Source organism: Silurus meridionalis, chromosome 17 (assembly GCF_014805685.1).
Source record: "Silurus meridionalis isolate SWU-2019-XX chromosome 17, ASM1480568v1, whole genome shotgun sequence".
NCBI lineage: Eukaryota > Metazoa > Chordata > Actinopteri > Siluriformes > Siluridae > Silurus > Silurus meridionalis.
The window spans coordinates 19,381,963-19,406,870 of NC_060900.1; the positions used below are offsets into that span (position 1 = coordinate 19,381,963).

General features: G+C 37.3%; 1 protein-coding gene across 1 annotated transcript in view; it reads left to right on the forward strand.

The window, feature by feature from the left end:
• The first annotated feature begins 15,118 nt into the window (after nt 1-15,118).
• The window catches only part of rhocb (ras homolog family member Cb), a 32,771-nt gene continuing 22,981 nt past the window's right edge, over nt 15,119-24,908 (forward strand). The window contains exon 1 of the mRNA XM_046872136.1: nt 15,119-15,260. The gene's annotated coding sequence lies outside the window, so the exon portion shown is untranslated. The remainder of the gene's footprint in view (nt 15,261-24,908) is intronic.

A 24,908-nucleotide genomic window follows, 5' to 3' on the forward strand; every position in this document is an offset into this window, starting at 1 on the left:
TTTTTCTTATGCCATCTCTGGGAGTTTTTCCTTGCCACAGTCGACACCTGCTTGCTCATCAGGAACAAACTTACTTATAAAGAACATCTTCACTTTTAATCACCACATTATCTGTGTAAATCTGCTTTGAGACAATGTTAATTGTTAAAAGCGCTATACAAATAAACATTTATTGAATTGGATTGAATTGAAGTATTTTTTCACCTCTAAAGTACTGTAGCTATGACTTTAATTCAGTTCTACATACTACATGGTTACATGATGTAAGCTAAATAATTATACATACATGATTAAGTAAATGTTTTTATTCAATATAGAATGCAAGTATTTTTTTTTTTGTCCTATTAACTTCGCAAAAGAGAGAGGTGATGAGATGACTGTTTATTACACCTATAATGTAGGTAATAACAGGGACTTACTTGTCTCACAAATATTTTAACATTAAATATATTATAGATGGTTAAAATATAATGCAAATTATATTGTTTTATATTGTAAATGAAAATAGGAAGAGATTCCAATTTAGAATGTCCAGCCACATCTTAGCACCGATTCATTGATTATTTTTCTATAACCGCATATCCGGGAGTGTTGAATTATTTAAAATCAATTCAACTTCAGTACAGGACTTTATGGAAGAACACCCTTTTACATCCTCGTGCATGCTTTGCCACCTTGTGGTGAACAGATAATAAATATCAGTGCATCAATCGATGTGGAAGGGTTATTATATGATGGAATTTTATTTGTTTAATAATTAATTCATTATACTTAATAAGATATAACATATAGAACGAGAGTGATCTGAAATTATATTTTGTAATATAATATTATAATATACTATTTCATATAATATATCTGACAAATTGCATTAAACTGTTGTTGAAATATTAATTAAAAATGGCAAACAAATTCCTACACACATATAATCTAACAAACACTGACATAAAAACTGCAAACTATAAATGCACAAAACACTTCCTCTATTTAATTTGCTCCAGTGCATTTCTACTGTTTCATTATTCATCAGCACAAACTTGCATGTGTTCTCTCAGGTAATATACACTCATGAATATTAATCAGTTGTAGCGTCTGGCTGTGAGTATCCTGTTCATGACAGATGAAACAAAAGCCCCACAGCTTTGAGAAGATACAGAGAGAAATCTACAGTGACAAATATCTGTTCGCTTAAGTGTGACATTCTCACTCCATTTAACGCATTCAGGTTTTTTTATTATTAAACCACAGAATAAATGCCACTGTACTCCTTCTGTAATCCATTTGACGAGATGTACAAATCCTACAAGGAATAAAATGATTTCATTAAGTCAGTGCACATACCATGGCATTCTGACTGACAGTAAATGCAATGATTGTAGGATTGTAATGCTATTTAACCCTTAGAAACCTATTTTTAAAAACCGATCTTATTCCAACATTGAATGTGAGACATTATCAATGTAACCACTCAAGAAAATATTATCTCAGACAACACAGAATTTTTAGGTGAGGTTGGGCTCCTGACAGTAGCTGAATTTTGCTCTTAAATGAGTAATTTAACATTTTCCCAGAAGAGTGGAGGTTATTATAACAGCAAATAAAGATTACATGTGGAAATGGATTTTAAGAAAGCAAGGTGTTCCAAAACCTTTGTCTATATGGGTTTTTTTTGTATTATTGCTTTGTTATTTAAAGCATGCACATCATTTACTATAAATGACTTTGCATTTTACTATAAATGTTGTTTTTTTGCATTTAAGAACATACACTATATTTATATAAAATTTCAAAATGATACAAATGGCACCTTAATCATCAGCACATCTACAGACTCAAGACAGAAAAGCAGTGACCAATACATTCACATTACTAACATTATAGCATTTAAATAGAACATTGAACATTTAAATGGGTGCATTCATTGTGTTGACGCTCATGGGTCTTAATTTACCAGCAATTTTAATGACTGCAGTCTAGATAAGGTCAGCACAACGTGCACAAATTATATATCCGCAGAATAGAATGCAGAATGTTTGCTATTTGGCACAACACTAATCCTAATCATCTCAAACACAGTCAGCCGGTAATCAGTCTTGTATCACCTAAATAACCAACATATAATTAGTTATAGCACTAAATTTTGAAAGAATCTGATTATCATATACTGAAAAGCACTGCTGTACAACATCAAGTTTACTGTTAAGGATGGCAGAAAGCAACAGATGGTGTTGGGCTGAGATCTTTCCAATAAGCAGTTGCACTCCATACAAATTTATTTGAACATATATTGCTTATTAAATTAAGTTTATTTATTCATAGAAATGCATTGTTTCTAAATGCATTAAAAACCCAAATCACTATATATTGCCTTCAGTGTAGATATTTCAGCCTTGACAACCTATATAACAACCAATGCCCACATGGGTGTCCTTTAGATTTTCTGGTGTATCCCTAAATTCCACAAAAACATAGGGTGGTTGGAATGTGTACTTTAAAATTGAAGGAGGATGAACAAATCAATATTTATGCATGGCTGATGTAGGGGAAATGGTAGCTTGTGGTTGAGCTGTTGAACCTCTGCTCCAAAGGTCTTGAGGTCAAACCCCAGCATTGCCACTGCTGGGATCATGGGCATTTAACCCTCAAGTGCTCGGCTGTATAACAGAGATAATTGTCAATCTGGAGAAGGGCATCTGTCTAATGGTATGAATGCAAATAATGTCAGTTGGCTTGGTACTATGCTGCTCGAGTTTTATTATACAGTACATTATATACAGCATTTGGATAAAGCTTTCAGAAAAACCTAAACTAAGTGATTACAATCACAGTCTGATTATTGCCTGCTTGAAGAGCGTCTGCTTAAATAATATAAAGAAACTGCAGTTGTTCCCTTGTTGTGAAGAAAGCAGATGGGACTTTTAATGGAGGCCAGGCAAATTTATCCCTTTCTTAATCATTCCACAAACCTAGTAATTAAAAGTCAAGCATTATGGCAAGAATCATTAAGCATTGCGATGTGTGTGTGTACAGTGATGTGAAAAAGTGTTTACCACCATATTTTACTGATGGTATGATGTTCTTTTTCTGAAATGCGTTGTTAATTTTACGTGACATGTAATGGGACACACACCTTCCAAAAAGTTTTTGTCTCATCAGTCCACAGTCTTAATTCCCAAAAATTTTTATTCCCAAAAGTCTTGGGGATCATCAAGATGTTTTCTGGCAAAACTGAGACGAGCCTTTATGTTCTTTTTGCTCAGCAGCGGTTTTCATATGCATTTTTGCCCAGTCTCTTTCTTATGGCGAAGTCATGAACACTGACCTTAACCCAAGCAAGTGAGGCCTGCAGTTCTTTGGATGTTGCTTTTGTGACCTTATGGATAACTCGTCGCTGTGCTCTTGGGGCAATTTTGGTCGGCCGGCCACTCCTGGGAAGGTTCTCCACTCTTCCATGTTTTTGCCATTTGTGAAAAATGGTTCTCACTGTGGTTCGCTGGAGTCCCAAAGCTTTAGAAATGGCTTTATAACCTTTTCCAGACTGATAGAACGCAATTACTTTCTTCCTTATTTGTTTCTGAATTTCTTTGGATCTCGGCATGATGTGTAGCTTTTGAGGATCTTTTGGTCGACTTCACTTTGTCAGGTAGGTCCTATTTAAGAGAATGATTGATTGTGAACAGGTGTGGCAGTAATCAGGCCTGGGTGTGGCAAGAGAAATTGAACTCAGGTGTGATAAACCACAACTCTTTTTCACACCGGGCTATGTCGTTTTGGATTTTGTTTTCCCTTAATAATAAAAATCTTTATTTGAAAACTGCATGTTGTGTTCAATTGTGTTATCTTTGACTAATATTTAAATTAGTTTGATGATCTGAGACATTAAAGGGTGACAAACATGCACAAAAAAAGAAATCAGAAAGGGGTAAACACTTTTTCACACCACTGTATATACTGTGTATATATACATACACCAATCAGACATAACATTAGGACATAATAAAATTATTACCAGTGAGGAAATAACAATGATTATCTCTTCATCATGGCACCTGTTAGTGGGTGGAATATATTAGGCAGCAAGTGAACATTTTTTCCTCACAGTTGACATGTTAGAAGCAGGAGAAATGGGCAAGCGTAAGGAGAAGAGCAAGAGTTTAACAAAACTGTGATGGCTAGACATCTGGGTCAGAGCATCTTCAAAACTGCAGCACTTGTGGGCTGTTCCCGGTCTGCAGTGGTCAGTATCTTTTAAAAGTGGTCCAAGGAAGGAACAGTGGTGAATCGGCGACAGGGTAATGGGCAGCCAAGGCTCAGTGATGCACATGGGGAGTGAAGGTTGGCTTGTGTGGTCTGATTCAACAGGCGAGCTCCTGAAGCTCAAATTACTGAAGAAGTTAATGCTTTTAATAAATGGATCAGGACTGTTTTGGCAACACAATATTAGGCAGATGGTCATAATGTTATGCCTGGTTGGTGTATTCTACTATAAAACCAGCATCCATTACTCTCATTCCTACTTTGATCCAGAGGTAACATATTACTGAGTACTGAGAGCACTGTTAATGCTTTCATTTCAGGCTATCAATGTATGCATACTTGACCAAATTTCTGTCTTAATAATAATGATTTAAAAAATTTTGTGCAAGGCTACTTTCTCAATGCAGATCATTCCTCTCTGTATTGAACAGCTTTATTATGTAGCTATGAATTGATGCCACCTGTTTTAGGAGACAGTGTTGCATGTCATTTATTTGTTTGAAAGGTATCATGCCGTTTCAGTCATCAGAAATTACAGAAATAAAGACTCTCGACAGACAGAGCTGGTAAACAAAAACAAAAAAAGCTCTTCCAGCACAATTTGATGAAATTCAACAACAACAGAATATCCGTTTCTGTTTCTGTATGCAGCAGGTGCAAGATTCACCGACCAAACGTGACATGTTTTCAATTTCATTTCCAAAACTCAAGAAACCCGGCTTAAGCTGTGGGTGCTAATTTTAGAAACAAGCTAACCTGTGAACAAAAGACTAGACTGTGTTTCTATCTGGATAGAACTTTCAAAGTGTATGCTCTAAAGAGGATGAAAATACAAATGTTTTGATGGATTTTTGTCACCATTTTTTATGGTTCTCCTTCAAATACACAAGAAAAATGAAACCCAAAAACCTGTATATAGGGCTTTGCATGTTTATCTAGAAAACAGAATGAAATCTGCATGTGTTGATATGTTATTAATATTGCACACTTTGTAAAGGTGATTTCAGGAACCTTGGAAGTGAGGCTGAAAGATACTGGATATAACACCAGTCTATTAACATGCACACACATAATCACCATAATTTACACCCACTTAAAGGCAGTTGAGTCCTATCACTTACCAGCAATTTTGGGAAAACCTGAAATGCACATAAAGAGTAACCAAAGATCAAACCAGTATTTCTAGAGGAAGCAACACTATCCAATGTCCAGTGGATGATTAATTTTTACTTAATTTTGTTTATAAAATAATGAATGCCTTTGTATGCCATAGCATTATGATTGCCATTCTCTGGAACTAAAGAACCCACCTTACTTCATCATGACAACACCTTTGTGCGAAAAGCAAGGTTTATAGAGACATGATTTGTTACACTGATATAGAAATATAGTGTCCCACAATTTGCTGAACAAAATATTGAATGAGTATTCGCAAGCTCCCACAGCCGCACTCAATATCTTGTGCAAACTCTTCCCAGAATAAAGTGAAGTAGAGGGTTTGGGAAGGCAACATCATTGCAAATCACTTTGGATTGGGCAAATGCGGATGTCAGGTGTGCATGTACTTATTGCTGAATAGTTTATTTGAAATCCCCTATAACTTTCAGCATTATTCACTCAACCATGCAAATTCATATTAATCTATGAACCTTGCTATGATAAGATGATACGATAATGAATAGATTGTATGGTTTTATAATATTGTAAATATTAAATCAATGTAATATTTAATGTGAATTTTGAAAACATTAGAACAGAACTGAATTAGCTCAGTTCTCTTAACTAGATAGAATTGTCTAAATATTGTAGACTGCGTTTTTTTATTTTAGCATCATAGTTCTTTAACATGCTGAATATATTATTTTTTATTAATTTTTGTAAGAATAGCGTTGTGCAATCACATGCAGTTAAAATTGGTACAGAAGATATTTAAAAAACATAAATTTTGTGATTTGAAGCTTGTGAAGAGAGACTTGTACTGTCAAGGAATGACCTCTAGATGGCTGTGTCTCCCAAAATCTATGTTAGAATGAGCATGGGAAAGACGACGAGAGGATATTGCCCAGAGCAAGAATCCAAAAAAAAAACCATTCCATAGAGCAACATTGCCAACTGACTTTATCACTCAGGCAAATGATCACCCTGTTTACCCGAACTCCTTCTATCAACACATCAAATATTTATCGCTGCATCACTCCAGGCGAAGAGAATCAAAGCCAAGTTTTTTTCACCAGCATCTAATGAACTGTTCCCACACGAATTCTACTACCCCTCTAACAGCTGAAGCCATAATCTGAGCTCTCTGTCTGATTACTCTGTAGGACACTACAGTAAACCCAAGGCCTTTCATCAGGTTTTAGAGATTCATTAACAACTCATATCAGTGATTTTTTTAACGTGATGAAGACATAATTCTACTTTAATTGAAGATATAGTTTACAAAGAGTCCAACGGGACTCCATTTGGCCTTGACTATAAAAACTGCTGCAGTGTCCTTCAAGTCTCAAGTATCCTTATCATAAATGAAGATGTTGTTCATGATGGAGTAATATTTTCTATGTGCTGACTCTGAGTTGTTTGGCACAACCTACTTATGTAGAAGGGAATCTACTGAGAATAGTGAGATGTCTATTGTGATGATGTACAGGTAAAAGTGAGGTCAAACACCTAGGATCGGATTTTCACAACTCCAGTTGTGTTACCATGCAGTCTAATTTTGGCAAGTCATGTAAGGACTTTATTTTGATCAAGTCAGGGCTCATTTTGGATTACAAATATTTATTTCAGATTCATTTAGATTAATTAGAATTCCAGTGGATCTTGGTATACATATTGCACATACCATATTTGTTATAATTAGCAGCTGTAAAAGGGCCCTAATTAATTTTAAAACCTTTAAAAAATAACAAAAATAAAATAAAAAGTCTTCCACAGGTCCAAATAACTGGATGTACCACAAGCATCAGTACAAACAAACTGCATGCAAATTCTGTATACAGAAACCAAAATTTGTATATCCATTAGTAAGAGAGTTCTGCAACACAATATCCTAAAGGCTAAGGCTGACATAAAAATGCATACTTTAAAAAAATGTATATAACTGTTTGCCAATAATAATCAGTGCTATGTAGAGAAAGAAAGGTGGTAAGGTTTTAACATGAAGAACAGCATCCCTTAATTTGATACATGGTGTTGGCAGAATCATGTTTGAAAAAAGAAGAAAGACTAGTGCACATTCAGGAAATAGATGATATCAGGAAAATCCTATAGATTGTAGTAAAGCCTCAAGACATAGGCCATAATTTCAAACCTAAGTCACAAACTGGGTCTCCAGCAGAGCAATGATCATAAAAATAAATTCCTTCAAAGTTGCAATAAAACCTCTTATCAAATAGACAACAAAATGAGAGTCATAGATTGGCCATTGCAATGTCCTTGCCTGAATTCAGTACATTATTTGTTAAAGAGAGAGGTCTGAGTGAGTATGCCCATAAACGTGACTATGATCTTTCAGCAGAAATGTTCACAAAGTTCTATTGTAATTGGATTTCAAAAAGCTTCAGAATCTAATAGCTATGAAAAGGCATGAATGGACAATTAAAAGACTTTAAGGTCTTTAGGCCTCTAAGGTATAAAATATTTTGGTATCAATTGTATGTAGTGTATTGGGGAGATGAACAAACATTGGCATAAATCTACCAGAATTTTCCTCAAAAGTTACAGCAGGCAATATGGGAATTGCATTATATAGTTTTACAAATATCTTTAGTACTTTATCCTCATTAGGGTCACAGTGGATTCACAGGTCAGGAGCCAAGGAAACACCCTACATTGCTATTCTATCATACATATTTCCTTTAAAGTATTGTCATATTGGCTATCAAATTAAGAATAAGATTTACAGGATAAGTAAGGGAACAGAAGTGAGAGAAGTGGTTGAAGTGGAACAAAAAAATGCAAATGAACCATTTGGGAGATGACTCTTATTGGTTAGATAGGTTTGAAAACAGCCAAAACTCTCTAAAATCTCTAAACAACTATACTGGCAGACAAATGTGTAATTGCTTCCTGGACAGTGTGTTATCACACCTTACACATGCCAGCCCTCTCACAGATTACACTTTGGCAAGATTAGATTCACTGTGGTGATTCATTGACTTCTTTGTTAATATGTAGAAACTTGATCAAAGGTTGCTTGCGGTGTTTGAGATGGTGTAAGCTTGACAGTGATGCCAGATGCTCAGTGAATATAAAAACAACAATAACTGGCCTACATGAATGTTCAGCTCAGCTGAGTCATGTTTTAAAGCCCCTAATTTTCAGAATTTCTTTGCTGTTATGTGTAGATTCTGTGTATTCTCAGTACGGAGAGTACTATTTTTGAACAAGACAAGACTATCAGAATTAGACACCTGCTTACCTAGGGTCCCCTCTAACCCCAAACACAGAAATTAAAGTCACTTCTTTCCTTTATTCTTGGTCTTTGTGTACTGCATCAAAAAATTTATATTGTATACTTTATACTTTTTTAGTGTAGTATTTAATGTGTTCCTTATGTACAGGTGGAAAGATTAAAAGCCCAATATGATGGTCCTCGTTCATCAAAGAGAATACTAACAGATTCAAAATTCTTGAAAGCATTCAACTGGTCGGCACAGATCTCTGACCTCATCCACATTGGACACTTTTGGGTTCAGAAGGAATTCTTATTATTCTTCTTATCCAGCATTAGTTCCTGATACCACTAGTGCTCTTGTAGCCGAATCGACAAAACCTCCACTCTTCTAGGAAGGCTTTCCAATAGATTTTAGAGTGTAGTTATGGGATATTATAACAGCAAAGGGGAACTAAATCTTCAATGGAATGTTCAACAAGCACATTTGGGTGTTCACAGACTTTTGGTTATATAATGTGTATACAAAATACACCAGCACACCATGTAATGTAAATGGTGCATGTATAAACAAAAGCACAGTGGAAACCCCACAGTGTTTCTACGTGGTTTTTCTATCACTAGCAACTTCACAAGTTGATTATGTTTCCAGGGTGATGCTACTGTCAGTCATTATCCAAGATGACACTACCATAGAGCTCCGGTCAGGCAGAAAAGGTATACAATACTATAATGTTCACATTTTTTAAACCAAAACCAAGCGACCAGATGTTTTAAAGCATATGCAGGCTTGGAAGTTTGCATTTATATAAAACAACATGTGGCGCCAATCACAAAACTGATATAAAAATATTTAGTGTATAAGTGCTATATATTATGATGTTTTTGCATTAGCAATGAGTATCCAAATAATTACACTTCTTAGTAAGCATGTGAATGTCCTCTAAAGGATATTTCATGCTCATGTGTTGTCTTTATTGTTTATAATGAACTCCCTGCACACCCCCCAAAAAAAGAAAAATGTCCCTGTAGATCATTGACCAATTTCTTTCATATTTTCAGTGCATAATTATATATATATATATATATATATATATATATATATATATATATATATATATATATATATATATATATATATATAAAAGAATGGGACTAAACCTGTGTACACACCTGTATATTTAATCCCTGTAACATACAATGCAAATGAAAGCACAAAATACATCCTGTACATACTGTAGTATTTGGTCATGCATTAGCTTACACCAGCCCTCGTCTCTATGGCAACTGTCAAAGTTACTGATAGAAAGGAAGAGTACTGTGTGAATATAAACATGTTTTCAAGTGGAGACCGCCCACATACTGTATATATCCACATATCCATTCCTCTTTTCCCCAGTGTTGGGAGTGTTTTTGGGCCAGCGCTTCTCCAATGACGAATTCGTGTTTCAAGAAAACAGGAGCTCTATGGCTTATAATAAATAATAGAGCTGGCATTCACCTATAACACTGTATAAAGGAATTTGTATTCCAAAGCTTATGCATAAACACTGACAGGATTTCATTTAAGCATGCTTGAGCATTGAATGTGTTTGTGTGCCAATATGTTTTTATATACAGGGTGTCACCATTTGTGTTTATGAAAAGCCTATTCTGCACATTATGAATTATGAAAGTTTACTTACACTGCTTTTAAAAGTTTACTTACACTGTAGAACAGATGTACAGTAGGATGCAATGTTAACATGTTTAATGTTTCATTAAATAAAGCTAGTATTGATCAAAGATGGGAGTAAACATTTATTCAACAAACTGAAAAAAGAAGAACAAGTAAATGATTTACTAAATGAACATAGTACAATATTCAACAATGCAGTAATATGAAGCAGGCGAGTGCAAAGTGGATACCAGATTGCATTATTTTTCAGTAACAACAAAAAGTGTTGTATACTGTCAGAGATCCACCAGCCACACCTTCACCAAACCCACCTATCACTCCAAGTAGCTCTCCATCCTACTAACCACCTGCACCTGACACTCATCAGCCTCCACCCTATATAACCTCAGTTCCCCAGCTAGCTCACCGTTCGTTCTACAGTTTATGCTGGAGAACCATGTTGGACTACCCAAGCCACAGATATCCTGCCCTGTGTTGGATTACTTTCGTTTGCTGGACTTTACAAGTTCTACGAACTCTCTGCTCTTTGTATTCACCAGGTTTAGTCGAACCTGGAGTTTCCGTTTGGTTCACTGTTTTCTTCCCTTTGCCTTTTGCATTTCATTAAAACCTTCTTTTTGTTGCACTTCGGTCCGGCACGTTCTTCCGCCTGACATACATATTATCTAAAATTATTGTTTTGATATTAATTAGAGAATGCTGTTCTACTTTTTATTTATAGTCACATTTTATGTTGTGGAACATCTACAAAAAAAAAAAGACCAAGATTGCAAATGCAAAGACTTCTATATTTATAATTTTCCAAATATTGGCAAGTAAAAATATACCTTAGATTTTACAAAGTGCTTACACTGAACACTTCCAAATGTAGTACCATTAATAAACTTACAAAATTTTTATTATATCAGGGCATCAGAATTAAGTGTTGTGGTATGAAGCATTTAGGGTCCGCATGAGTACTGATTGTTCCAACAGCCAGTCCCTTGTTTCAACAGCCAGTGGAAGCTCATTACACAAGTAAATGGTAATGCAGAAATGAGTCTTGATGACAGTCTTCCATGCAGCTAAAATTTCAGCTGACATCTTGCATTTTGGGGGAAGGTGGTGCAGGTGAGCATTTGGATTTTAAATCTAAAGCAGGAAGATAGAGGATGGGACTATGGGTGAACACAGCAGTAAAGTGGTGTAGGCCAACATAAAATACCTATTACAATCGAGACAGGAGGTATTCTGGACCAGTTGCAAAGTAACAAAATGCAGAAAGAAGAATAGAATAGAATAGAATAGAATAGAATAGAGTTTATTTGTTACATATACATTACATATACATTATTTATTTTCTTTGCATATCCCAGCTTGTTCAGAACCTGGGGTCAGAGCGCAGGGTCCGCCACGATACAGCCCCCTGGAGTACAGAGGGTTAAAAGTCTTGCTCAAGGGTGCCAGGGTTGTCAGCTTGGCGATACCGGGGCCACCCTGAAGCAGATTGATGTCTTGAGATGGTGAAGAAATAAACAAATACCTATTGAATCCAACTCTTTGCTGAGCTTTCATGATTTTTTCCTGTAAGGGACATAACAGAATTTCCAGAAATATACAGATGTTCAGTCCTGCTGGGGATTGCTATTATCCAAGTGAGACTCGAGCATGTCATATCAAATAAATAAACCTTCTGATCGAAAGTAAACCACATATGGACATGGATTCCAAAGCTGGTGATGAATGAGTAAATACTGTGACTAATTGAATCAGAGGCTATAGAGTGGTCCAAGAGGATCAGGACTGGCAGTGTGACTCTTCTCAGTCATTTTTTTTACAGTTATTATCAGTTTGAAGCTAGAATGTTTGAAGCTAGTTCTGAGATAGAAAGAATAACAGCTGAAGAAATCCAGGCAGTAGCTGCTAATGTCACAGTGGTTTAACATGGGTTTCTTCAGAATGAGTCTCATAGCCTGTATACAAGCCTGTTTTTTAAACAGTAGGTGTCCTAAAGTGACATCCTTCTTCTTAAGTTACAGAACACAAGTAGGACTCTTGCAAAAGCATGAATTAAGGTAACAACTATGAGTTCACCAGCCCTTATAACCAAAAGTCAAGTCTGCACTGAAATTTATGGATGCAGCTTAAAAGCTCTATTAGGAATAGTGTTTAGAAATGTGTGGTCCACTAATAATAATAATAATAATAATAATAATAATAATAATTATTATTATTATTATTATTATTATTATTATTATTATTATTATCCACTTAATCAGCAGCACATCAAGCCAACATAAAAAAATCCTCCTATTGTTGAGACACATCAGTGGGTGTTAATGAATAATCTAAATAATGTGTTTATATTTGGTTAAATCTGCCATCTCTACACCTGCATTATCAAGGGCCACCATAGTTTAAATGTTGTACCTGCACCAACTATAATACAAGTACATATGCCTGAGCAGGTAGCTCATGTCCTCGGGTCACGTGTGACTCCATCATCACCATCACCAGGTAGCAATCAGTAATGGTAGTCAGAAATGTATTTTATTATGTAGTTACTGTAAATATTCATGTATTCAAACTTACTACATATGCTCCTATATTAAAGATTATTGCAGTTAATTTAATTGGCGGAGTTAATTTGATACAGTGTGAAATAATCAGACTTGTCAGATATTCCTGTTATTGAGAGGGAATGTAACCCTTTATCTGTTATCTGTGTGCACCAGGCGTGCATGATTTGATTGGTTCGTTTAATGTATTTTCCTTTCTCTCTCTGCTTACAACATGGAATTGCTAATTTAAAGCCTTCATACACACACTTCATACTCTCTTTTTCAAACTTAACTCTTTGTGTTCAGTCCTTGCTTGTCCACAGATAGATAGCTAGCAAAACATACCTTCTTGATGACCCATTTCATGCATTTACAGCAACATTGCTCCAAATAAGACTTTATGTATCCAACCCATCATAAATCCAAAACACAACTATCAAAAAGAACTACATAATGCAAAAAAAAAAAAACATATATGTGTGTGTGTGTGTGTGTGTGGGTGTGTGTGGCTCCACATTTGTCAGCTCTATTTCTTCTTCATTTTGTATTATATTAAATCACCAACAAATATATTCTATATTAGAGTCTATGTATTCTGAACAAACCCTGGTTTTTATCTTAATTTCTTGTGATAGGCAGACCACCTTGATGACCTGACAACATCCAAGAAATTGCCATGGCTTTGACTCCATTTTTTCATTCACCATTACCTGGTTATGCCATTAAAATCACAGGTGACATAAATAACAACAATTATTTTATTACACTGAAACCTGTCAATGGGTGGGACATGTTATGTAGAAAGTGAACAGTTCTCAATGTTGATGTGTTGGAACCAGGAAATAATAAACAAGCATAAAGTCTTACCTGTTTTTTGACAAGGGCCAAATTATGATAGGAGCAGATCATTTTCAAAACTGCAGGTCTCGTGTGGTGTTCCCTTTACGCAGTTGCTATTCCCAAACAAAAGTGGTCCAAGGACTGACAACTTGCAAACCAATGACATGGAACCAATGCCCACTGATGCGCACAGGGAGCGAAGGCTATCTATGATAGAACCATTGTATACTTTTTGTTAGCTTCAGACTAGTCAGAGTTTCTATTCTGTTTCTGGTCCACCACCAAATGTACCTACAATGAACACAATCATCAGAATTGAATTGGAAATGCAAAAACGGTGACACTTTTACCTATAGCCTATATTTCAAGCCCCATTTTTAGTTGCTTTTGCTGCAGTGAATTATTTGGGGAAAAGCTAGAAACACAAAGATGAAATCATGATTATGATTAAAATGTTTGGTCGAAAATTCCAACCAGCATATTTATAGATGTGCATAATTTTCCATAAATATTCTGGGGATGTTTATTTTTCCTTAAAAGATTATTCATTATCTAGTTATCTGTCACACCTATTGCACCATGAGCCAATAACAATGTCATAAATGAAACCAGGCTGGCTATGGCAGGGGACAATCTATAGCATTTGTTCAATTCTAGCTAATTTCCTGACTAATGCTTTATTGTTAAGGAGATTTGTGTTTACTAAACAAACCCTGGTTATCACCTTAATTTCTTGTGGTAGGCAGACTTCCTGGATGTCATATTTTAAGATGTAAAACAAGTTAATTAACCATCACATCCAGGTACTGATCATGGGTTTGTTGACATACTTTACTTCACTATTACCTGGTTATGCTGTAAAAAAAAAAAAAAGTTTTTATTATCATTATACACTGATTGGCTGTCATTTGCAGTATTTATTTTGTAATACATCATTTTCCCAAAATATCTTATTGAAGATTAGTCATCATCTGGTTATCTGCCACACCTAAAGCAGTCCATCATGAGCATAACAAGGTCATAGATGGAACCAGGCTGGTTAGGGCAGGGGAAAATCTACAGCATTTGTTTAATTCTTACTAATTTCCTGACTAATGCTTTGTTGAAAGCCGATTAAGGATTTATATGTTGCCAATTTTGGGCTTTTTTGTTTATTTATTTATTGCCCGGGAAAGTACTTCTATACAATCTGCTCTAATCATGAGCATTATTGCAGTTAACGATTTACACACACACACACACACACACACACACACACACACACACACACACACACACACACACCGCAGCTACACTACCAGTGCCAATGATGTCATTCCGTTCGAACAGTACACGGGGCGTGTCTTTGAGGGACTCAAAAGGAGGCGCTGCCGTCCCAACCAATGGGAATCGTGCGCGAGCTGCTCGAGGCGTCTTCGCTCGTTATGTGGGCGGGAACAAGAGCCTCAGCCCTCAGTTCCAGGAGCGCAGCGTACACATTTAAAACCCCTGCGCCAAAGAGTGGGTCGGCAGGACGGAGGGAAAAACTGAGGAACTCCGCGTTTAGAAAGAGGTAAGACAAACGCGAATGGCAGCCATGAGGGAAAAGGCTTACACGCCCAGGTTTTGTCGTTTACATTTTAACGAGGCCCGAGGAACTCGCACTTTGCCAAGGGGGAAAGTAGGTGGTGGCTTTGCGTTTTCCGCGTCTTGTTTGTCCAGCAACTTGACTGCTCGCTTCCCGTCCAGCCTCCCTCGTACATTAAGGTTAAGACACCGGGTTCAGAGATAACGCTGAAACGAAACGCAGAGTTTGAATGAACCACCTGTTTTCAGTTCCGGATAAAACGAATCATGACCCGCTGTGAACACGGGACCGGGTGTTCAGCACGACTTGTTGAAAAAGCTTCTCGGATATGCAATACTCCCCTCCATACTTCGCTCTGTTAATACCGTAAATGTACACGTGACAGCGTGGAAAATCTAACAGTAATGGTCCTGGCACTTTATACGGTGTTCATCCTCCCTGAAGTTTGAGTTCTATCGAGGCTTTTCTGCAATAATCACGCAGATCAACTTCGTACCTGAACTTCGTGTTGCGCGTGCGCATTGGCTCTTGCGTGTCGCGGGTTCAGAATGACGCGCTGCTGCTTGAAGTATGAACAAAAACTGGAAATGAAACGCCTTGAGAGCGTGTTTTGTTGAAAGTGTACATTTGACCTCTAGAACCGGTTCCTGTTTGTCCTGTAGGAATGCAGAAGCTTGGGGATGTTTTGGTTGTGTTTTTTTAACCCCATAGCGGCAGGGGGCGTGGCCTACATTCCTAACAAAAATAAATAAATCAGAGCAGTTTCACAGTAACACACACACACACACACACACACACACACTCTTTGTCTTACTATAAATTCTGTGGCAGTTATGAATGCGAATCTACACTTAACCCTAACTGATTTTCTAGTCATTCAGACTGTTCAAAGGTCACTACAAGGTCAAACAATCAGTTAGTTTGCTTTGCTTTGCAGTTGGTCCCTTCTTGGGTCTAAAATAGGAATATTTGACAGACTCAAGTTAATATTATCAACTATAACTACCTCTTATTAGAGGGACAGTGCATGTAGGACGTTTTGGTGACAAGGTGAGGGAGGCGAGATTGAGATGTTTTGGACATGTGTAGAGGAGGGACATGGGGTATATCAGTAAGAGACTGCTGAGGATGGAGCCACCAGGAAGGAGGATAAGAGGAAGTTTATGGATGTGCTGAGGGAAGACAAGCGGGTATTTGGGTTGAAAGAGGCAGATGTAGAGGACAGGGGGGTATGGAGATGGATGATCCGCTGTGGCGACCCCTAATGGGAGAAGCCAAAAGAAGAAGAAGAATAACTACCTCTTAGGCCTTCTATCACAACAATGGTTACATTAATATAAAGTTTATTTGAAGTTCCCACAAAGGTCCCCAGATCCTTTTTAATAATTTGTGCAAAATAAACTTTCTGTTAATAATAATAGTCAATAATAATAATGAATAATTTCAACCACAATAAAAGTATTTAGTTTGGTGTATAGTTTTTCATGGTGTTTGTATGTGCACTTGATGAGTTATTTACTTTAGCAGCTAATAACTGTAATAGTTTTTATTTGAATCCCCGTGTGTGTGTATACACTGATTGATGTATATATAATTTTATTTATATATATATATATATATATAAAATTAATTTGTGGTGGTGCATCAGTAATAATCCGTAAGGAAACACGGTTCTCTGTGTAGTTAAATGGACTAAATGAAGCTTTTTTTTTTTGTATACAAATTACTCGAGTTACTCAAGGAAAAGTTTCAGGCCCAATACATTTTTTCCCCCCAAGTGATTTTTGTTGCCAAAACCCGCTGCTGACCCGCTTTTAAACACTTCTTCAAGATTTACTCAGGTTAACAGGAGATTTCAATTTATTTATTTATTATTCTATTATAATTTATTTGTCAATGAAATCTTTGGTTTCTTTTTTCTGTTTCATTTTGTTTAAATTTAATTCAGCATTTGATAGGTTTAAAACAAAGAACTTTGGACTACCATTTTGCTGATTTCTTTTGAGAAGTCTTTTACAGACCGCAAGGCAAGCACTCCCTGTATGCCAACATTTTAGTTAATTTTACATTATTTTGAATAACCTAACATGTAAAATCTCACCAGGAAACTACATCATGTAATTGAATGAGCAAATAAACAAATGATTACTGAATTGAGAAATGATAGACATGAACTTTTTCACGTTCTTCATTTAATCTAATCTAAGAAGACTAAAATCCAAAACAATTTAGCACTTGTAGAATACCAGTATATGACAGCATGAGATCAACCCTATCTGGTTTGCTACTTGTCCTTTGCTCCCTGAGTGAAATGGATTATGTCACCGTGTTTGTGCTATAGCTGATATTATGCTATTCAACATGCTTCACCGTATCTGATTCCTCTTTGTGATATCTGTAATTTTATTGGCCTGCCCTCAGCCTCGTGAAGTAAATTAAATCAAATGCGGATGAAATTTCATCTCTGGCCAAGCAAGCAGCCGTGCATCTTTCGTATGGAGCTGCAGAGTTCTGACTCAGCTATATTTTCCACATTTAGTTCACCAGCATCACCAGCACTAGTAGAATAGTGGAGCTTGCACATTAATGGCGGAGAGAGTCATTGCTACTGGCCCAAATGTCCTTCATAACTCTTTCATCACTTCCAGAACATGCAACATTTCATTCTGCATTGAAGACACGCACCAGGATGAATGTTCCAGTCTGTAATAATTATACACTTTGTAGTGTTTCTATGGGCGGCATCTTTGTGTCGCTGCCTCATGGCACCAGTCTCAGGTCACCAGCCCACAATAGCCTCCAGATTAAACACAACACAACACAAGCCAAACAATGAGGAAGAATTTACTAGATATTTGAGTGGAGTTAGATAGTAGACTGTCTCTTTCTATTTGATGCAGCACAATTAGGAGTTTTTTTAAGGAATGTAATGATTGTGTTGTTCGTTATGCTAAAGTGCAGACCCTTCGGTCAAGGTGGTGTTATCAGGAAACACATTTAGCTGGAATTTTCTACACACAAACAGAGATCTAACAATGTGTTATCAATATTCTGAGTTAATCTATTTTGGGGGTAATCACACTCTTAATCTTTTCGCTTTTCCTATATTTATAAAATATATACACACACACACACACACACACACAGGCCTAAAAATGTGTTATTGAAATTCAGAGTTAATCTATTTGGGGGGGAATCATACTCTTAATCTTTTAGATAATGTCTGTGAGACAGTTTAGCAGGGGCGCAGCAAGTCTTTTCTTGTCCACAGGCTGCGTTTGGCTTCACTATCAGGAGTAAATCCTCTGATAAAATAGGGCAGTGCTCCACTCAGTGCTGCTTTTCTTGAAACCTAGTTACAAAGCTCCAAAACATGCAGTTTCTTTCTCTGAGGATCTGGCACCAATATGTCGCCCGGTTGCTACTTAAGGTCATAATGTAGAGGAATTTCGAGGTATCGTCAGCACTGTAATGGAGTGTGTGTGTAAGAGTGAGCTGTACAATTTGTACAATTAAAATTAGTAGTAATGCGCCATAACATATGGTGATCTTGAGATGTCTACAGTCACCTGGGCAGCAGGAAAGCAGGAGCTTACTCATAAATGACCATTTCTTTTCACTCAAAAGACACACACCGTGGACAAGGCAGACGCCAGTGTTAGTAACAGAACGAAGCCTCCCACTCAACAACTCATGCTACTGAGAGATTAGCACCTGATTATCCAGGCTTGTTTCCAGTGCCACAAAATATTTTATATGCTCAACTCAAAGCCCCAGTGACCCAAACAATATGCATCATAATCACTGTAGCTTTTTACTAAGCTACATCCTTAAGGCCTCAAGCCAACCTTTTTGAGGACTTATTCTGAATATATTAATAGTTCCCTAGCCGCAGAGGGTAGGGAAAACCTTTAGGTAATAAAACCAGTGCCAGTTGCACGCTGTGAGAACTCTTGTTTTAGCCCAATTCCTGTTCAGAAAATGCTAGCAAATATGTTATGTTGTTTATTAATTAAAGACTGGCATGTGTGTTTTATTCGTTTAGTGTTACATTTAATGCCATGTTGAATGGAATAAAACAAGTTTTGTTAACTTTTAATTACAACTAATGTGTTTGCTCTGAAGATGCTGACTCCTTTCAAGAATATAGAATATCTAAAATGAATTTTGACAATGTCAACCATTTGTTTTAACAATAAACAGATCAATAAAATTGTACTGTTATTTAATAGATTAGGAGAAAAGGAATGAAAACCTTCGGATCTATGTAAAGCATTGAAATTGATATTTTATTATATATATTAATATTGATATTTTATTGTATATGTTTTGACTAGAGCAGTGGAAGTGAGTAAGAACTTATTTCTCTTTATATATGAATTAGTTTGTCTGGTAGTCTGTTTCACCCATCACCTACCTCAGGGCTTCAGTCCATTACCCCCTTGATAGCTCGATTATCAGGTGCCCTGAGGCAAAGTACATGCGTAATTGGGTCCTTGTCTCATGCTACTCTCGAAGAACCTCGGTACGTTCATCTAGGTCAGCCGGCGCTTCAGAATTCACTTAATTTCTTTCTGTTTATTTCAGGAGAGGTGGAACTTACGAATTCCACCGTGTTGCTATGGCATCCGACAGCTCATTGGCTGATCATCCGTATATTTTAGTCGCTGCTAAATCTGGGCAGAGGAGGCGGCGATTTCATTCTCCGTCCCTCACTTCAGCTTGGTAAAGCCCAGGGGAGCTGGGGTGTGGAGGCCTGAGCTGAGACTGTAAAATCTCAGGGCATCAACTCTGGGTCAGTTGGCTTGATCTTGGATTTATCCTAAGGTTTCAGGCACTGGCAAAATCATCCGTTTTCTCCATTTTTACACTATGCATGTATAATTCACATGGCAGCTGATCAATCCGTGCGGGCGAACCTGTTTCACAACCAAACGTGGCATGCCCAAGCTGATTCATTCCAGGCTTCACTACCATTTCTTATATAATGTTTTCATGTGCCACCAGCATCTCCTTTGTGAAAGGAAAATAAAGAAATGCAGTTCTTCCTCGTGTACTAGTATTGATTTATGTACTTATAACAACTCCTGCATCGCCATGGTTAATTGCCCTGCCTGCCATACTGCGGCACTTGTATGCAACATTCAAAACAGCGAGAGCTCGTGAGGAAGTGAAGATTGACTGCTAATACAGAAGTTCATCAAGTGATGTGAACTATTTTGATGCATCAAGTGAATGGCAACTCGCCACATGACCAGCGAACAAGGCAGTGGTTTCTTTAACTCAGTCAGTATAGATGCATGCTTGTAAATCTGGGGGAAAAAACAACAATGTCATTCCATGTTCTGATTTCCTGCTTCTGAGGTAAGTTAAATGTAGCATAAGAATACAGGCCCTGGTGGGGGAGGGGGTAGTGTTTACCCCATCTCTCATGGAGACGTATTGGCTTGAGCAGATAACACTGTGTTTAGTCACATTTAGAGCATGTTTATCTCGAATATATTTATGCAGATGATCAACTGATTGGGGTGTTTTGGTATTTCAAAATCTCTCACGATCACAATCGAGCTTATTTAGCACTGCTTATCAAAGAAAAAAAAAAAAGCAAATCTTCAAGCATGTAGGCATTTAAAACTGACTCAGTAACCCTACTTACAGTTTATTATATTCGTTTTAATGTCATGCAGAATCACGTGAAAGCCGAATACTCATAACCAATAAAACGCTTTTACAGCTTCTGCTAAATGTCTTTCAATGGTTTCTGTCATTTATACAAATCCAATAGATTTGTACGTAATAGAGGTTTCAGAAAAAACACACATTATGGCTATTTGTCCAGTTAAAGTAGCTTGTATTGTGTGGAGTGAATAAGGGTCATACCATTGATTGTTCAGAAACTGATTACGTACTTAAAACCTTTTGCTTTTCATGTATTACAAATAAATAACCACCACTGTGTTGGCGAGACTGTTAACGCACTATTCACCCTTCTAACTGAGACCCAATCGTGTTTTGAATGCAAACAGATAAACACCCATGTTCCAGTAAATGATTCATGAATTTATTTTAAAGCATTACTATTAGTCCTTTATGTTGTGTGCGTTTGTATTTTTGTTTGTCTTTGGTGTCAGAGAAAAGCTACCTCTCTTTCCATGCCCGTGTCTTTAAAAATAAAAGCACCGGATGATTTAGAGTTGATTTAAAAAAAATGTCTGGCTTGACGATGCAACACGGTGCGAATCTTCACCCAGTTCAGGCTAGGTCTAATTTTCTGCTTCCTTTCATTCCTGTTATTGAGCATTGTGAGGGGTCCCTGTAGATTTGGATTTAGAGACCTCCTGCAGTGCACGTTTCTGTAAGTTGGATAATTCTGGTTGTTTTTGCTAATGCTTGTGCTGCAACTTTTAAAGATTTAGTAGCTTATATAGACTATAGAATAATGGTTAGAATATTCACAGATGGTAGCGATGCTGCAGATGTCATGTCCTGCTACACTAGTTTTTTATTTATTTATTTATTTATTTATTTATTTATTTATTTTTAAAAGCAACTTCGATTGTCATACCAAAGGCAAATACAATTCACCCAGCGGAAAAGCCAGTTTACTGAAGGGGAAATGGGAAAGACAGTGGCTGTGAAAAACTACTAATCACTTTGCATTGTCTTTTATCTACAGTATTCGAATATTGGAAATGTCAGTGTGTGTGAAAGTTACTCTTGTAAGCCAACAGAAAACAAGATCTCTTAATGTCTTTATATGAGAGCAAATACAAAAACCCTTTTTACTGCACCAGAATCAAAGACGATGAATCCTCAATATGTACGGTGTGAAGCCTGTTATTGTCTGGAAATAAGGTTTGTGGAGGTTTGTGAAGCTTTACAACATTCTAGACTTGTCACTTTTATTGAATAGTGCATGAGCTTAGCCTGTAGAATCTCCCGACTATCTGACCTCGCGATAACCTTTGGCGTAACCGTATTAATCAAGAATGCATTCCATTGAGCATTCCCAAGCTTAAGAGAGGTTAACAAATAAAACAGTGCGTAATGAGATCTCTATTTAGGCATCTGGTCAGTAGTCACCGATGATGCATTATGATCACAGATTCACATTTTCACTTCTTTCCTTTTGAGAAAGAACTGCACCGGTTGACTGCATCATTAGGGTGGTGTTTGTGCCCCAGAGGTAAAGTGTGTCCTGCTCTGAACCTTGAAGGAAAGCGACTGTAGAAACTGTAAACAAGTTAAATATAAATAAACAGGAGCAGGAAATCTGATGGTATCCTTGTGAGGTAATTTGCAGCATGTTTAACCAAGATCTGGCAAAATAAGCCGTGAGAGAAGCGGAAACAATTCGCTGATGAGGGTCACATTATCGCAGGCTGAATAATCCATGCTAGCTAATCCAAAGTGTGCGTGTCCTGATAATGACTTTCTTAATGTGGGGGCTCATCTCTTTTGTGCACGTAGTTTTGGTTAATCCATCTTTTATAGAAAGCCGTTTCATAGAATGCAGGAGCTTCATGATGTAAGAAGTTTATTTGTCCCAGTCTGTCCACTACAGATTCTATGGTGGGAAAGAAGTCTTTTGCGTGTTGTTGCTTGTCAGACTGTACATGCATGATCCCCATGTCGCAATGTAGAATCTCAGTTGTCCTAATGTCAGACTGTACGACAATCAATCCGTGATTCGTTCAGACCAGTTTTCTCTTACTAATGGTAGCTCGCAGCAATCAAAAACAATCCGTAGCGGAAATATTTCTCATGCCATGATGATAAAACGTCAAACAAACACTCCCTTTTCCTCCATAACTCAATAAGTTCTCTTCTTGCTTTACTGTCCACCTGACTCATTTCGACATTTTCCCCAAGGCGGTTTGAAATTGTCACGCTAAATGCTCCTGTTGGTTATTGGTTTGATGGTCGTCGTAGGAGAAATCGAACAGCAGGAAAGAGTCTGAAATCTGTTGACACTGGCAGAATTTCATCGAAGGAAAAAAAATGATCTCACCGACCATAATCGACTGTTGCGAACGCGTCAAAACTGCGATCAGCGGCAGATTTAAAGATACTTTTTTTTTTTTTTTTTTTAATTTTAAGAATTTGTCTCTGATGACTATATCGTGGCCAAAAATAAAGAGCACCGGGCTTAAGAAAGATGAGGGGTCTCTACTGTCTTTACCACCATTGATAGTCGCTTCACCAAGTTGCTCTGTATCTGCATGCATGTAAATTTCTCTCATCGAAAGCGAAAGCTTTCTGGTTGTGTGAGTGTGTCGGTCTCTGTCTTTGCCACCGAACGTCTGTAGCTTGTGAGAGAGAGACACATGTCTAACATTTAAAAGAGATTGAGAAAGAGAGACATGCTAAAAGAAAACAGACACTGAGATAATTGACAATTTGTCATAAAGAGAGACCGAGAGAGAGAGAGAGAGAGAGAGAGAGAGAGAGAGAGAGAGAGAGAGAGAGAGAGAGAGAGAGAGAGAGATGGACAGAACTCTGCTTGTACCTCCATGCCTTGTGTTGTTTTAAATTAGCTTGCTCTGTGTGTATTAATTACTTGACATTCCTTCTGCTTATATTGGTAACAATGCTGTAAGAAGTTCAAAGTCAGGGGAAATGAGAAATGTGTAAATTCTAGCCGTGTGTGTGTGTGTGTGTGTGTGTGTGTGTGTGTGTGTGTGTGTGGTTTTCGTTAGTGGGTTGCGGTGAGCCTACTGCAGGCAGACATTCCTTTCATCTTACAATTACCTCCCCCCGCAACCCCCCACACAACCACAGGAACTGTGTGTGAAAGTCTTGACTAGGTAAGCTTATACAGATCCTCACCCATTACGTGCATGGATGTTGAATTCTACATCGTAGACATCACCACAAAATACTTAGGGCTCAGCGAGAAAACTTGAATTCGAAGTCTGTTTTATATCTGGACATATTCCATGGATATTATGCAGATCTTTAGGTGCGTATTAGAATCCATCAACAGTTTCACTCAATTCTCAATGCTTATCTGAAGCACAGGACTTGCATGACTCTCTCTCTCTCTCACTCACTCTCTCTCTCTCTCTCTCTCTCTCGTCCTCACCGTGTGAACAGGAATTACAGCAGCATGAAAGCATTCCAGACTTGCCCCGAGTCTCAGTCTGCTCACATATCTGCACATCAGTAGCCTGAAAACATTCCACTGCATTCAGTTACACAAACCAGTCCCATCTCATGCAGCTCTGGTGTGTGAGGTGTGTGTACTGCGATGGTCATCAACTTTTCACCAGAGAACATTCCTCACTTTTGTTTAATCAATGCATTTTTCAGTGTTCAGTAAGTGACGCTAAGTGTTTTAAAGTTTTAAAATACAGTTCAGAAAACTGGTGTAAACAAGCCCTATTAATTGTGTGTTAACAGTTTGGAGAAGAACCACATATGGCAAGAAAGGTCAGGTGTCCCAATACTTTTGTTCTTCTAATGTAAGGTCATGCCAAACATTACCTGATATTTTTTCACTTTCCCACATCATTGGGACCACTATGCTAAAAGATTTCTGCTCTTGATCTGCCGTTGTAGCCCATCCCCCTTAAGATTTGATACTAGATGCTTTTCTGGTTCTAAGGAGTGTTGAGTTTATTTACCTTACTC